Source organism: Oreochromis aureus, linkage group 1, assembly GCF_013358895.1.
Source record: "Oreochromis aureus strain Israel breed Guangdong linkage group 1, ZZ_aureus, whole genome shotgun sequence".
In the NCBI taxonomy this organism is placed as follows: domain Eukaryota; kingdom Metazoa; phylum Chordata; class Actinopteri; order Cichliformes; family Cichlidae; genus Oreochromis; species Oreochromis aureus.
The window spans coordinates 41,788,148-41,804,072 of record NC_052942.1 but is presented as its reverse complement, the minus strand read 5'-3'; positions in this window follow the sequence as shown (position 1 = coordinate 41,804,072).

Sequence of the window (15,925 nt, the reverse complement as noted above, 5' to 3'; positions counted from 1 at the left end):
CGATAACGAGCAGAGGCAAAATAAATCCTCTCACCTGTGCAACGGGCCAACCAGTAGTCTACCTGGGAGGTCAAGAAAGAAGAGCAGCAGCTGAGAAGGTCGCCACGCCAGAAGAAAGAAGCAGTGACCAGTTGAGAACTCCAAAAGCAGGGAGTTTCAGTCCAGAACACAAAGTTTACCTAACATGATGCAGACACACGAGTCAGAGACACGTAATGAGAAAAACTGATTAAAATGTTTCTTACAACCACATGTCTATTGTATACTGTGATATTAACTATGGCTGTGTTGTTTATTGTTTATATTTTGCAGGGCACTCCGAACCACTCGTCTGAACACGGAGGCCAGTCCAGCACAGCACTTCCTGAGACTGCAGTTCCTAAAACGGGATCGGTAAAAAGACAAAAGCGCGAGGTGTCAGGTAAAGGTGATGAGTGTCTCAGCATGAATAATGGCATAGAGTTGAATTATGTTAAAGGGTCTACCAGCTCGTTCACGTTTGATTTGTGTGACGTTATTAAGTGTACAGGAGCTAGTAGTAGCTGGAGAGCATATGATATATGGGTTTGCAATCATCCCATGATATGCTTCCGTAAGGCTGTTTGGGGCCCCTCGTGGGGGAAACACGTTTACACCTATATAACAGATCAGTGGTGTGCTTGGCAAGACGTGGTAGGTTGGACAGGAGTAGGATGGCAGCCAGATGTGCCGCAGGGATTGAAAGGGATAGCCATTCAAAGGGATTATTCTGTTTCCCAGAACCCTGTCACTCTTTCCCTAGGACCATGGGATACGCTCCCAAAATCTGGGATCCCGGGAGGTATGTTCTATTTGGTAATTGGGGTGGATGTCATAGGGACAGATCCATCAGGGGTAATTAGGGTCAACTTAGTTGAACCAATTATCACTTTAGCTGACCAAACAATAACCTCAGGGACAGTCGCTCAAAAGGAACAGGAACTAAAAGAGAAATTACTTGTGACATCAGATTACACTAGATTGAAGCCGCAGGATTTGATTGAGCGGGCCACCGGTTTCAAGGACAGTAACCTCTGGCTTGATTGGGTGGCTCAAAATGCTAGAGAACAACATGTATCTGACTGTGTTGCCTGTGCGGCAGCTCGGCCACGTTTGTTTACAGAGCCCGCCCCATTGCATTTAGAAGATAAGTGGGGCTATGAGTGTATGTTACAGTTAACTAGAAGTGCAGTGACTACTGGCAACTGTACTTTGTTGTCCAGGCTTTTCCCTCCCGTTTCAAAGCAGACGACAGTGGGACCATTTATGCCAAAACAAGATAACTATACATGTTTTAAGTTCTCTACAGATAATGAAAAGTACAAAGTGGGAGAGATCGACCCAACTTGGTGTGCTGTCACCCTCCAGGGACGAACCACCAATAATGTAAGCGACCCAAACACGATAATTGGAACATGGGCAAGAAGTGGGCTCTATTATTACTGTGGGGAGAGCACTCTGTTGGCTCGTGTTCCTTTGGGAAGCGTAGGGACATGTGCAATGGTGCGATTGGGAGCTCCGCTTATGCTTATTGGGAATCAGGTAAAGGCTATTCCACAACACAACACACGTACTTTAGCTGCAAGACGTAAGAGACATATTTTGGCTAAAAGAGGGACCCAGGGTACACATCCTTATGATCCTCGTTTGGACTCGCCGACCTGGATAGACTCCATAGGAGTGCCCAGGGGAGTTCCTAATGAGTATAAGCTGGTAAATCAGGTAGCGGCAGGATTTGAGAGTATATTAATTTGGATAACGCCTAATAAGAATGTTGATCGCATTAACTATGTTCATTACAATCTGCTGAGACTCTCTAACCTAACCAGAGACGCCATGGTGGGGTTCGCAGAACAATTGGGTCCAAGTTCGCTGATGGGCGTGCAGAATCGAATGGCCCTTGACATGTTGCTGGCAGAGAAGGGAGGTGTCTGTGCCATGTTTGGAGACATGTGCTGCACCTTTATTCCCAATAATACTGCCCCAGATGGCTCAGTAACCCGAGCTCTGGAGGGCCTGAAAACTTTGTCTAAAACTATGCATGAGCACTCAGGTATCGAAAACCCGCTGGAATCCTGGATGACATCCGTGTTCGGACGATGGAAAGGTGTGGCAATGTCAGTGATATGCTCCTTGGGTGTATGTTTGGGAATACTGGTCATTGTGGGGTGTTGTATCATTCCTTGTGTCAGAGGATTGTTGGTAAAAGTAATGGCGAGGGTTGCTAACCCTGGCTGGGTTGAGGGCATCTACCAGATGAACTTAGAACCCATAGAGTGGAGCAGGGAGTGATACAACATTTAGTGTGGTGACATTCCTTGTTGGAATGTCAAAAGAGGGAATGTTAGGATTCAGAGATTCTTTTACTGTAACCATATAATCTGCCTTATGATAAATGCATTAATAACATGTTCTACAGTATTATTTTATCAGTAATATTTCTTATGGGGTTCATAATGCATTGAATATGTTTGTCATTACAGTGACCTTTTTATTCACAGGTTGAGTTTATTTTATACACAATGCATAACTGTGCTTGTTGAGAGTTGATGTTCCATCCAAGAGGGTTTTAAGCTTCACTGGTGAGAGTGTCCAGGTGATACATGTTGGGGGAAGATGAGAACATAGCAGGTTAATTGCATGCATGCTTACAATACACTTATTAATTTAGTGGCAGGCCTGAGCGAAGGCCCAAGTGTCTTCTGCTCTCTTTTTGAGACCTGCGCCAATTCAGTTTACTTAGTGATTGGTGACGAGGGTCAATTATTAGCTTTTAACGATCGAAGCTTGAAGTTTATTACCTTAAAAGGCAGGTGTTATAGAAAAGAGAAGTTATATGACTGTTTATAGTTATTAAAATGTATAAGATGCGCTCATGTCTGTCAACTATGTATTTTTGACTTGTATTGACGTGTATGTGTGGGCGTTAATGTTCTTTGGTATAAAACCAGTTTTTGATGAATTTTTGTCAGAGAACGACATATGCAGATGTTGCCTCTCCTGTGTTAATAAACTCATCGTTTGATTGCATTCGTCTGGTGCCTCCGTCGTTTGTTGTCTGGTCTACAGTTGATCGATCTCGCTTCACTTTCCATAAAAATAAACTCAAACATGAAAACTAGAAACTAAACTGGAAACTAGAAAATAAGAAACACAAACTCAGAAAAAAAAAACAGGAAATGAGAACTAGAATTTAGCATGTTGGGTTTTTCCTTGTATTATTGTAGGGTTTACTATAAAGCACCTTGAGGCGACTGTTGTTGTGATTTGGCGCTGTATAAATAAAACTGAATATCACTGATGTCACAGTTGGCCAAAAGTTAACTTAATTTGACTTTTTAATACGCTTCGTTTTGCTAACATTTGTTCCGCTGGACATTTAAGTAAGATAAAATTGAGTATGTACTTTTGAAAGTTTATTTCTGGACCGCTTCGCTCTCAACCATCCTCCATTTTTTCCCCAAACATTTCTTCAACCTTAAATCTGCAATGAGTCTTGGGATAGCTTGGGCCACGAGGGAGACACCCAACATGTCCTTGAAATCTGGGGAAAAGGAGGAAGCATTTGTGGGCTCATCTGGAGAAGACTTTGAATCGGGACTGTTACGGTTTGGAGGAGGACTCAAGCGCAGGACTCCGGTGCTGATGCTCACAAGAAGGGTTTATTTACAATGTACCAGGTGTATATACAAGAATGTGCGGGGGGGGTGCTATATACAGCTGAGTGAGGGGAGAAGGGGTCTCCAGGGAAGTCCAGGGGAAAGCACGCGTTCTTCAGAATATCCACTCACACGATCACAGGCTCACACTCCGACACTGCCACACGGGAATCACACGGGGGGGGAAATCCAGGGAGCTCTGTAGACAGGGAGACAGGGTTAAGTACGACGCACACAGGAAAACACTCTTAACTAACTTGCTGTAGCTTGGCTTCACTAACGCGTGGTAGACAACGATCCAGCGACGAACAGCAGTCACCTCCTGGCTTAAGTGCTGATCACCTTAACGAGACCCAGGTGTCTCATCTCCCGAGGGCATGGGCCGAGGGCGTGAACCCACAGTGAGTTCCGCCCCGGCGAGAGAGAAGAGGAGAGAGAGAGGAAGAGAGAGTGCTGATCAGCGTGCAGATGATCCGCCTGGCCGTGACAGAGACAGCCTTCATCGCTTTGCTGTGATGTAATCGGCCTACAAATCCAGCCTCTGAAGGATGGCTGTCGTTATAGCAACATGGCCAAGCGTCCTTTGACGTAATTGGTATGTGACACGAATGCTACAACAAAGGTGGACGTCTGAGAGTTTTCGTGAGACTCGGGGCCCACGGCATTGTTTTTGAAGCCATTTCCCTCGTTGCCAGGTTTAAAAAATGGCAGTTATATTTGTGCAGGAAGCGCTCTCATGACTCATCGTGTGACGCCGCTGAGCAGCCAGTCAGTGATATGCAGTTTGGAAACATTTTATTACCTGCTCGGATCGCTTTGAAACCGGGCCCAGCAGGTACTATTTTAGGACCTGGTACCAGGTAAGATGACCTCATGGAAAACCCTAAAAACCGTGGCGAGTGGATACGAGTGGTAAAAGGGGCTTTGGAGTTTCATGAAGACATTTAAACTCTCATCCAACAGACTTCTAAAAATCAAAACACCTGAAAGGTGAAATATGAATAATAAACTAAGAACACCTTTTAAAACAACAACCTCAGACTCAAAAAGTCCAAAAGCTAGATCCACGGTGGGTAGAAGGGGAGGTCTGTTTGCCATGATCCTGTTGTGTTTTGAGTTTTGCATTCTTCTTTGATTTCATTCTTATTTTTACTGTTTTTATATGGTAGCAGTATTTGTTGTACAGACTTATGTTTAAACAGGAGCCAGGCATTCATTTGTTCATACATGTTGTCAAACTGAATTTGTTTGATTAATTTGAACAATTTCAGGTCCACAAATATCAATAAATCACTGATTTATGCACATTATGTAAATCTGTGTTGGACTAAAATGTGTTCACAGCTAGTTTCAATCAGTTAAAAACACAAACATCAGCCTATCACAGCCAAAGACCATACATATGCATCATAATTGGGTGAGATTTCCTCCATAAAGCATCAGCTTCTGTGTCCAGAATCAGCTCCAGTCACTGGGTTGGCTCGTTGGTTCGACAGCAGTAGATCTGCTATTTTTTCTTTTGGTTAGCTCAGCGATGGGAGGAGTGTGTCAAACACGTTTACTCCATCTACAAATCTGAAGGTAATCACCAGTTTCACAAAGTGTCTGTGCGCTCAGCCGCCTTGCTCCTGATATCCCGTGACAGTACTTGGATGGAGACGATAACACAGAGAAATAAACTTTAATGTCTCTGTTGTGCTGATAAAAATATACGTTCTGCTTTAGTGTCACTGGGTTCCCATCAGAAGTGTGTCAACTGTGATGTCATTTGCATGTAATTAGCATGTAGAAGGCCGCAGGCCCGAGGTCACGCAGCGTGACAGCCCAACGCGTGGGGCGATTGGACCGCAGCCGAGCGTACAGGTCCACTGGAGGGAGTCTTTAATTGGAGCGAACTCGTTGTTCTTCTTTTACCTCAAGACGCGGTTTCTCATTTACATATACACTTCAGATGGCCTTGAATGGAAACACATGAGTTTTGAGAAGCTGAAGCTTCAATCAGTTACTTAGTAAACGGGACGAGACCATCATCCCGCTGGTCAGCAACGAGTCACTGAAGCCAGTCCTGGTGCCTGTGGAAGTATAAACTATTCAGTATCAGGGCGAGCGCGCTCAGTCTGACTCATCACAGTGCAGAGAAGTAACCGTCCTGGTTTAGAGTCCTTCACCATCTGGAAAAAGGTCCAAGCAGTGATGGTGCAAACATGCCGGCAGGTTCGTGTCCTGTTGGGACCTTTTTAACTTTAACGGTTTGGAGAAGGAAAGGAGTCAAACGGTAATCAGAGCACAGGTTAATAAAAGCACATCTGGCCAGACTGACAAACTCCTCACGGGTTCTGACGTCTCTGATGAGGTAAAGAGTCAAATACCACCCGGATCATCTCAGGAGAGAGGCGTGACTCAGGTGTTCAGCTTAAAATGTAAAAACATCAGTTAAACTAGTAAAACTGAACTGAAAGCAGCAACATCTGAAAACGAAACTAAACCGAAGTGAAAAGAAAAACTCCAACCCAAATAAAAAAGCAGCAAACACCATTTCTGCCTTTTTCCATGGAATCCAAACTAAATTTGGAATTAGAGGTATTCCCACTCACACTCCCTCCACCATCTCACACTCCTCCTCAGATGTACTGGGATTTGTGTTTTTCTGTTTGTGTGTGCAGGTCACCGAGCGGCTCGGATGAGACATCCACCAAGACGTCCTTGAAAGCAGCAATGCTCCAGAGAGCTTGTAGTAAATTAGCCTGAGGAAAGAGTGAAAAACAACAGAAGTAAAAGCGAGGCTGCAGGACACTGCGTGTGATCCTGGACATAAATCATCCTAATGCCCAATTTTAAATCTCTGCATGCTTAAACAGGAGGGCAGAGGGGGATACAAACACGGACACAAACATGTGAAATACATGTACGTGAGCTCGTACATGTAAACGTGGAAATGCTTTTGAATAAAAGAAATCGTCTCTTTTCTCTTCAGATGAGCTCTGAGGCAGAAAGTCTGATTTTAAGGTGGAGGGGGGTGGACGGAGGACTGCAGAAGGAGAAGATACGAACAGAAATGTGGTTATCGGACAGCCGACGGGAGCTGCGTCGCCTCCACCTGCAGCGAAGCCCCTGACGGAGAGCAGCAGCTGGGCGTAGCGGGCGCTGATATACACGCAGTGCCCTTAAGAAGATGACGGCCGCTGTCACACGGCGGAGGGCCCCACGACACGCCGGGATATAAATCTACAGCGCAGATAAAGAAAGTACATGATGAATTAAGGTGCTGCGTATAAATTGTTAAGAGCCTCCTTTTTAATGCTGGTCATTATTCAACAAATTTTTCTAAGAAATGCCACATGGGCAGGAACAAGTAATTAGAGAGAGAAAAGTGAAACTGTCAGCTGTAATGGTTTACTCCAGCTACTCACCTCATCGGGGGGGGGGTGAAGCTTCCACAGTGCCGTTAGGCCAGCAGTGAAGAGCGACGAGCTGCATCTCTCCTGCGTTCACAGCTTCGTTAAAGGCAAACTTGTTTTCCTCCCCTCCTCTCCATCAGTCCTCCTCTCTCCCCCGCTCGCACAAATCGGCCAAGGCCTCCATAAATCTGTGGTCACGGGGGATATTGTTAGTGTTGGCCAAAGTCCTGTTAAAATGAAGGCAAATTTATGGATGACACTTTGTAACAATTAATCAGGAAATGTTGATTAATAAACTTGGTCGGTTATTCTCCTGAAACCGAGGAAGGCTTTGCCACATTGTCAGCCTGATCATTTTATTCATTATTTTTGATTAATGTACCCAGATAGAGGAAAAACTTGCGTGTGTGTGTGTGCTTATCCTCTATGCAAAATCATAAATACTGAATGAGTGTGTGCACAGCTATAACCTTGGCCGAGGCAAAGAGATTTCAGGGTGATGTGGGTGAGGTGATGGGGGAGATGGGGAGGGGAGGGGTGGATGTGCACATTCAGCAAATAAACTGCGAGCAGGGATTAAGGAAACAAAATGGGAGGGGGGGGCGGCATGATGAACATCACCTCTCTGGACCTGTCCGTCTTCACTGGACGCCCATGATTAATTAGTTTGTTTAGATACTCAATTAGCCCAGCCAAGCAGAGAAAGACAGGAGTGCATGTGTGTGTGTGTGTGTGTGTGTGTGTGTGTGTGTGTGTGTGTGTGTGTGTGTGTGAGCATGCAGAGATGAAGGGTTGGGAAAGCGGGTTAATGAAACTGAGAAAAAGGTAAAAAGGGACGAGGAGGGCTGAAGAAAGAGAGATGGAAACCTCAGATATGAGAGCCAATCACAGGAGAGTTAGTCTAACTAAAACATGACATCACAGCGATTATGGGCCTATCACAATGGAGGGAAGTGATTTGGGTTGGTACAGGTCCTCATACGTCTGTCAGGACGTGGTTGGGTCAGTTATGGAGGTTGACCAATAGGAGCATACGATGCACTGGGCGCCATCTTCAGCATCTATTCCTGCAAAGAGCTAACAACAGCTGATCAGGACAAATATAACCTAACCTGGAACCTGCAGTAACTATTCTGGATTACTTACTCCATGGAGTGATCTCTCTGTGCTCCCGCTCTCCCCTCAGATGACCGCCCTTCATTCTGCTCCTGTTGGAGTTCTCTGTGTAGTATTGTAGGTCTCAACCTTACTGTAAAAAGAGACAGCTGCTGCTGCTCCAGAAGTAAAAGTGAACTGGGAATTTCTATGTCGATGTCACACTGCTTTGTCTGCTCTTTTCCCCACATTAACACAATGATGCCAAAGAGTTACCCAGTGCTGTAAATGCTGTTGGGAGAAGAATGGGTTGGCCTCTGTTTTAGTCCAGCTTTGATAATCTCTGTGAGCCTGGATTAAAACATTTAAGGTTTAAGGGAGCCTTTAAATGTAACTCAGGACTCATTTGCACTCTTAGCTCATTATTTTAAAGAAAAGCAATCAGAACCTGAATATGCATCAGCAGTTTGATTGACTTTCGGTGTCATCTGTTATCTGTGTGAACGTGCTCATAAATCTCAGACACCTGTTTACAGGTAAGAATCCAGTACAGAGGAACCGAAGACAGGTAGATAATCTGCCGAAACATGCAGCTGCAAAGGGAGTCTCAGCTGTGAGCTCCAGCAGGACAGAAAAAATGCTCCTGTTAGGTGAACCCAGACCACACAGAGGACTTTATCAGCATCTGTGGACACATCAGCCTTTCTGTCCTTTAACGTCCTCCCCGTCCGCTGCAGAGAAGGAAAGCTTGAAAACACCGTGATGGTCAGACGAAAGAGAGAGGACGCCCATCAACAGAAAAACTAAAGAAATGCCCCGGCGAAGGAGAGAAGCAGCAAAAGTCAGTGATCTGTAAGGAATCTCAGACGTGTTTGAGTGGCTGTGATGAAACTCCCAGAATCCAGTGTGCCTCTGTCACGCTCACCTGAGGCCGTGGGTGGGCAGGTATCTGTGCCATAAAAGCACATAAAGACTCACATACAACATCCATCTGCTGCTCTCAAAAACACATGTGCACATTTCAAGAAGTAAACTTTAGATTTTTGTCCTGGAGCTTTCTCTGAGCATTTAAAAGCCCTTAGCTACAGAGGAAGGTCTGAGGATCCGCTCAGAAACACTGACTGACACACACAGTCTGTTTGCAGGGTTTGTTGCAGTGACGTTAATCTCAGCTGATCTCTGTATTATTGATTGTTTTGTGTGTTGTTGTGAGTTTTTCCTCATAGACCCACAGATATATCATGCCTTTAAAAATGTAATATTCACAGACGGTGTTTTTAATATGGATCATCTTTGAGACAGATTTGAGATCAGCTTCTTCCAGTGCAGAAGAATTAGACTGTTTAAACACCTGATCTGGATCAGACTTGGTACATCTGTAACAGACTGCGTGCTGTAGTCAGCCAGTCATCTCTTATGTGTTTACAGTCAGTCCAAAATGCTGCAGACTGGGACCAAAAAGGTCTCCAGTGACTCCAGGGTCAGCAGCCTTGCACCGACTGGCTGTGATCACAGAGTAAATCCTAAAACGGTCTCACACCTGCACACCTATTGGAGCTCGTGCCTTTGACCTCTGTGTGACCTCAGGCCAGGATCAGCTGGTGATTTCTGGAGCTGTGATTGGACCAATGGTTGCCGTTATGCTTTTTCATGTAATGAATTCCTGTAGGGTCCATTTTTTAGGAACCTGTTTATTCAGTTTGATTTTATTCTGAAGCGCTTTGGTTTTAAACATGCTGCACAAATAAAAAGTACCTGCTTCCCTCAGTGCTACCTGTGAACCCAGCGCCGCAGGTGCAGCCTATAATGGCATTTAAAATAAAATAGTGTTTCATGAACCATATGATAAATAATTGTCCCCCCTCCTTGAACTCATTTTTGAAATATTTGCCAAAAAATATTAAAAATACAGAAGAGAAAGAATTAGTCTTGTTTTGTTTTTGTAATTTTTGACACTAGAAAATATAAAATTTGGTGTGAATGAAATCTTGTGGTCACAGTTAGTGTGAAAATTCTGGGCCTGATCAAGTTTCACTGACGCTAAACTGTGATTGAGTGTCTCTGAGGTCCAGCAGACTTTTATTATGAACACTTCTGTTTGCATGACAAACGCACACACGCCTGTCCTGAAATTATATTTCTATGAACGTCTCATGTGTTTCCTTACAAACTGTGTTGTAATCAAGCTTTAAAGGCTCAAAGTGACCGATTTCTGACCGACACACGCACACGCAGGCTCACCCTGGTGCATGCTCGCAGTGGGGTGTGCATGTGTGTTCAGCTGGAGCAGTGTGATGCCATGAAGCCTCTTTTCACTTTGTCACATCAGATTTGCTGAAACAACTGTGAAAACATGACTGTCTCTCCTTCTTTGTTCTCCTCGCTCTACACGCTGGGACAAATGGCTGCTCTGGGACGCTGCGTGCACACGCGTGTGTGCATGCGCATTTGTGTAAGTGGTGTCTCATTGTGTTATGTGTGATAAACTGCTGTGACAGCAGAAATGTTTGTGTGACAAGTACTCCCTGGTCGGAGTCCATTAGCTGGTGCTTTTGAGTCTCCTTGGCGGGTTATCACTCCAACACAAACAAACACACACACAGTGTGAGTGAGTACTTAAACACACACACTGCACAAACAGGACATCTTACTACTCTGCTCTTAATACTTGTGTCCTAGCAGTGTGTGTGTGTGTGTGTGTGTGTGTGTGTGTGTGTGTGTGTGTGTGTGTGTGTGTGTGGGAGAAGAGGCCACTGGTGGATTGGTCACATTATATGCTTAATAGAAGAATGCACAGTGGAAAAGTTTCATTGTATATTGTAGCGGGCCAGGGGTGTTCGGGGTTTTGTTATTACAGTTTGTGTTGTCATGTTGTTATGGTGACGGGTGACGCGCTCTCTCGGCGACTGTGTTTCCGGTGAGAGAGCGCCCTTTTTGTTGTTGTTCTGGGGTTGCCGCGCTGAGCAGTGAGGTAGCGGCAGTGTTCTGGCGCAGAGAGAAATAAACGGTACCGAAATACAACGGGCTAACCCTGCTAGAGCCCTACCTCTCACAAGTACGGCTAGCCGCGAGGCATAATGGCTGGAGTGACGAAGAGGCTGCTACACACCTAGCGCTAGCATTGGAAGGAGATGCACTGCAGGTACTCCTTGACCTACCCCGTCAGAGCAGCATGAGCTTCAGGCCGTCAGCATAGCACTCGAGAGGCGATTTGGGCAGCGGCACTCCACTGATCAGAGCAGGGAGCAGCTGACCGACCGGAGCCGTAGGCCGGGGGAGAGCCTGGGCACCTTTGCAGCGGATGTGTTGCTGTATGCTCGTCGTGGCTACCCAGAGTTCCCAGCAGCAGCCCGTGAGGAGCTTAGCCTCCATGCTTTCCTGCGAGGACTTTTCCCAGAGCGACTACGCCAACACGTCCGCCTGGCCATGCCTCAGACTCTCCGTGAGGCGCTCCTTGAGGCTGAAAGGGCCGAGCTTGTGCTCACATCGCGACCTGACCAGCAGTTGCGCCCTCTCCCCGTCGACCGACCGACCGGTGCTACCGGTGCGATGAGCCTGTCCACGTGGCGCGCAACTGCCTGACGCCCACCCCAAAGGCCAGAACTATGTGGCCTCAGGGGGATGAGAGGGGGAGCGGTACAGCGAGGGGACCACCGCTCCAGCTTCCTGCCCCCCTCCAAGAACGATGCACGGTGGCGGGCCTAGTCGGGCACCTCAAAGGACTCTACCTGAGCTGATGTGTTGAGGACCAACCCTGCCAGGCCCTGGTGGACACGGGGTCCACCATTTCCCTAATACAACCTGGTGTGTTTCCTGGAACATCCGGGCCGCTTGTGATGGGTTGGTCGCCCACCGACACCCAGCTGATGACAGTGACGTGGGAGAGAACTGACATGTGGGGGAAGAAACCGTTGCGGATCCGAGTGAAGGATTTGGAGCTGGTGCACGACTTCTGGCTTGCTGACATCCAAGATCAGTGCATCATCGGCCTTGATCTGCTGACCCGCTGGGAGGCCTGCGTTGACACCGCGAAGCTGGCTATCACTCTTGGTACAGAGACTCTGGCCCTCCAGTGCGGTCAAAAGCAGGGAACCAGAGACTGCAGGCAGACGCGGCTGGTTCAGCACACCATCGACACCGGCTCTGCTCAACCCATCTGTCTGCGCCCACGCCAGCTGCCCCTCGCAAAACAGCAGGGAGAGCGGGCCCAGGAGGCATGGGGCGTGGCTACTGGTTGGGCCACAGCCGGCAGAGGGGGATGGCTCTCGTTGACCATGCAGCAGCTGAAGCAGGAGCAGGAGGCTGATGCGACGTTGGTTCAGGTGGGGGCCTGGCTGGAGGCAGCACGACGCCCAGGCTGGACAGGGGTGTCGGGACAGGGGCCCGAAATGAAGGCCTACTACTCCCAGTACAACAATCTGGAGACCCACGACGGCCTCCTGTACCGGAGATGGCGGGCCCCCGAACAGGGCAAGGATCTCCCACAACTGTTGGTGCCTCGGTCGCTGCGGTCGCAGGTGCTCGAGCTTGTCCACGGCTCGGTGGGGGCCAGCCACTATGGGAATGCCAAAACTCTCTGCCGTCTCAGGGGACAGTTCTACTGGCCTGGTTGTCGACGGGATGTGGAACTTCATGTGCACTGCTGTGACACCTGTACGGCATGGAAGGGCCCCACTCAACGCCCCACTGCCCCCCTGCGGCAGCATCGGGTGGGGGCCCCGATGGAGAGAGTGGGAGGAGACGTCCTAGGGCCTTTCCCCGTCCCCGAGGCAGGGAGCCGGCACGTGTCGGTGGCCAGGGACTGCTACAGGAGGCTGAGGGAGCAGCCCCGAGTGGTTCATGACTACACCCGCCAGGCCCATGTCAGCGCCGGAGTACAACAGAAAGGAGCCTGGCGACAAGGTTTGGGTGTACTGCCCGGTTCGCAAGAGAGGGGTGTCCCCCAGGCTGTGCGGTCACTGGCAAGGGCCGGCGGAAGTCGTGGGGCGGCTAACAGACGTGGTGTACCGGATCCGCATGCCGGGCCCAGGGCGCATGGCGGTGTTGCACCAGGACAGGCTCTCACCGTACCGCCCGCTTCAGCAGCCGCTGGGGCAGGGGATGCTGGTGGCACCCCAGGTTCTCATCCGAGTGACTCTTCCCCTGCTGGTCGAGATCGGCCTGCGTGCCGAAGGAAGACACATGGACATTTGCAGGACTTTGTGTTGGGTAATGGGGTTGTCGGGGACGACTGACCCCTTAGGTGGGGGCTATGTAGCGGGCCAGGGCTGTTCGGGGTTTTGTTATTACAGTTATGTTTGTGTTGTCATGTTGTTATGGTGACGGGTGACGCGCTCTCTCGGCGACTGTGTTTCCGGTGAGAGAGCACCCTTTTTGTTGTTGTTCTGGGGTTGCCGCGCTGAGCAGTGAGGTAGCGGCAGTGTTCTGGCGCAGAGAGAAATAAACGGCTGTGCTCCCAAGAAACCTCTGTCTCCTCTGTGTCTGAGCTCGCCACAATATTATAAATTTAGCATAAAAAGTAACATTTGTGTTTTTAGATTATAGAATAGAATAGAATAGAATGACTTTATTGTCACTATATGGTTGTACAATGAGATACAGAGCATCTCCTACTCAGTGCAAAAATGCTGGGGGTGGGGGGGGGGGGGCACAGTTCTGCAGCACTACATACATATGGACAGTATTAACAGAGGGAAAAAAATATATATATATAAATAAAATGTACAAATATACAAGCCGGTTTTAAAAAAGTAATATGTAATAAATAGTGCACATAGAATTTGGTATTGAAATGGGGAAAAAAAGAAATTGGGGGGGGGGGGGTGTTATCGGTGCATGTGTGAGTTCAGAGTGGTTATGGCTTTAGGGAAGAAACTGTTTTTGAGTCTGTGGGTTTTTGTGCTGTTGCACCTGTAGCGCTTCCCTGAGGGAAGCAGGCTGAACATGTTGAAACCAGGGTGGGAGCTGTCCTTGATGATGTTTGCTGCTCTGCTGAGGCAGCGGGAGGAATAAATGTCCATCAGGGAGGGGAGAGGGCAGCCGATGATCTTTTGTGCTGTCTTGACTACACTCCGAAGCCTCGCTCTATCCGCATTAGTGCAGCTGCTGTACTATACCATGATGCAGTAGGTTAGCAGGCTCTCAATCGACGAGCGGTAGAAGGTCAGCAGCAGGTTGGAGTTCAGCTTGTACTTCCTGAGGACTCTCAGGAAGTGCAGCCGCTGTTGGGCCTTCTTGATGACCGCTGAGATGTTTTCTGTCCAGGAGATGTCAGCAGAGATGAGGACACCAAGGAACCGGAAGGTGTGGACCCTCTCCACACACTCCCCATTGATGTAAAGGGGGGCTAAGTCAGTGGTGTGTCTCCTGAAGTTGACAATGAGCTTTTTGGTTTTCTTAGTGTTCAGTGCCAGGTTGTTTTCTGAACACCAGGCTGCCAGCTTCAGGACTTCCTCTCTGTAGGCTGCCTCGTCTCCCTTTGAGATGAGACTGACTATCGTGGTGTCATCAGCAAACTTGATGATGATATTGTTGTTGTGGGTTGAACTGCAGTTGTGGGTGTAGAGAGAATACAGGAGGGGGCTCAGCACACAGCCCTGTGGGGAGCCGGTGCTCAGTGTGCGAGTGGAGGAGAGATGAGGGCCGAGTCTTACAGTCTGGGGCCGGTTTGTGAGAAAGTCCTTTATCCAGGCACATGTGAGAGGAGGGAGGCCAAGAGTTACCAGTTTGGTGATGAGGATGTCCGAGATGATAGTATTAAAGGCTGAGCTGTAGTCCACGAAGAGCATTTGGACGTAGCTCTGCCGCTGCTCTAGGTGACTCAGCACAGCGTGGAGGGCTGTGGCGATGGCGTCTTCTGTGGATCTGTTATCTGTTTGTCGTAACGATGATTTTGTTGGAAAACCTGTGTGTTTCCCTTTAAATGCTCTGCGTTTGTAAAGACAAGCAGACCCACATCGCTGTGGGTTGAGCAGCAGAGTTGAGTGTGTGGGCGGTGCCCATGAAATCTTCTCCTCCAATGCCAAACAACTTTAAGCATTTAAAGAGTTTATTCATTTAGCAGGTAGGCGCCTCAGTAGCATGTGCAAGAACCACACACACAACCACCATTTGGCACAAGTCAGCCAATGTGGTTGTATTGGTCACTCTAACATGAACAAGCTGCTATCATGAGTGTTCAGAGGTTGCGGTCAGGACTGCAATCACATCCAAACCCTGGAGGCAGTCCCTGGCCTGTCAGGGTGAAAGTTGTCATCTTAGGGTTTTCATGGGCTGAAACGATATTCTCAACTCGATCCACAAAGGTGCCTAAACCCTAAACCCTAACCCTCTGAAAACAAAACAACCACAAACAAAAAACTGGAGCATGGGAAGCAGAAAAACAGTCCGGGAGGCCGACCCGGAGGATGGCAACATCGGAGTCCATAACGGGGCAGTTCAGGGGGCCGACCGGGAGGCAAGTAGCACAAGGTTCAGGAGGCCAACCGTGCAAAAAGCAGCGGTAGCGGCACCGGTGGAACAAATCCGGGGGCCGGCCATGCGGAAAGCAGTGGCAACGACAGAGCAGATCCGGAGGCCGGCCACGCGGAAGGTAGCGGTGGCGACGACCTCTTTCAGGGGGCCGCCATCAACAGTGATGACGTCCAGCTAAAGGCCTGGAAAGTGGCCGGCAAAGGCGAAGTGGTTCAGAAACGAAGCTGGATCGGACAGCGGTGTAGAGGCGGCAGAGGCTGGACCAGGCGAGGCAGAGGCTGG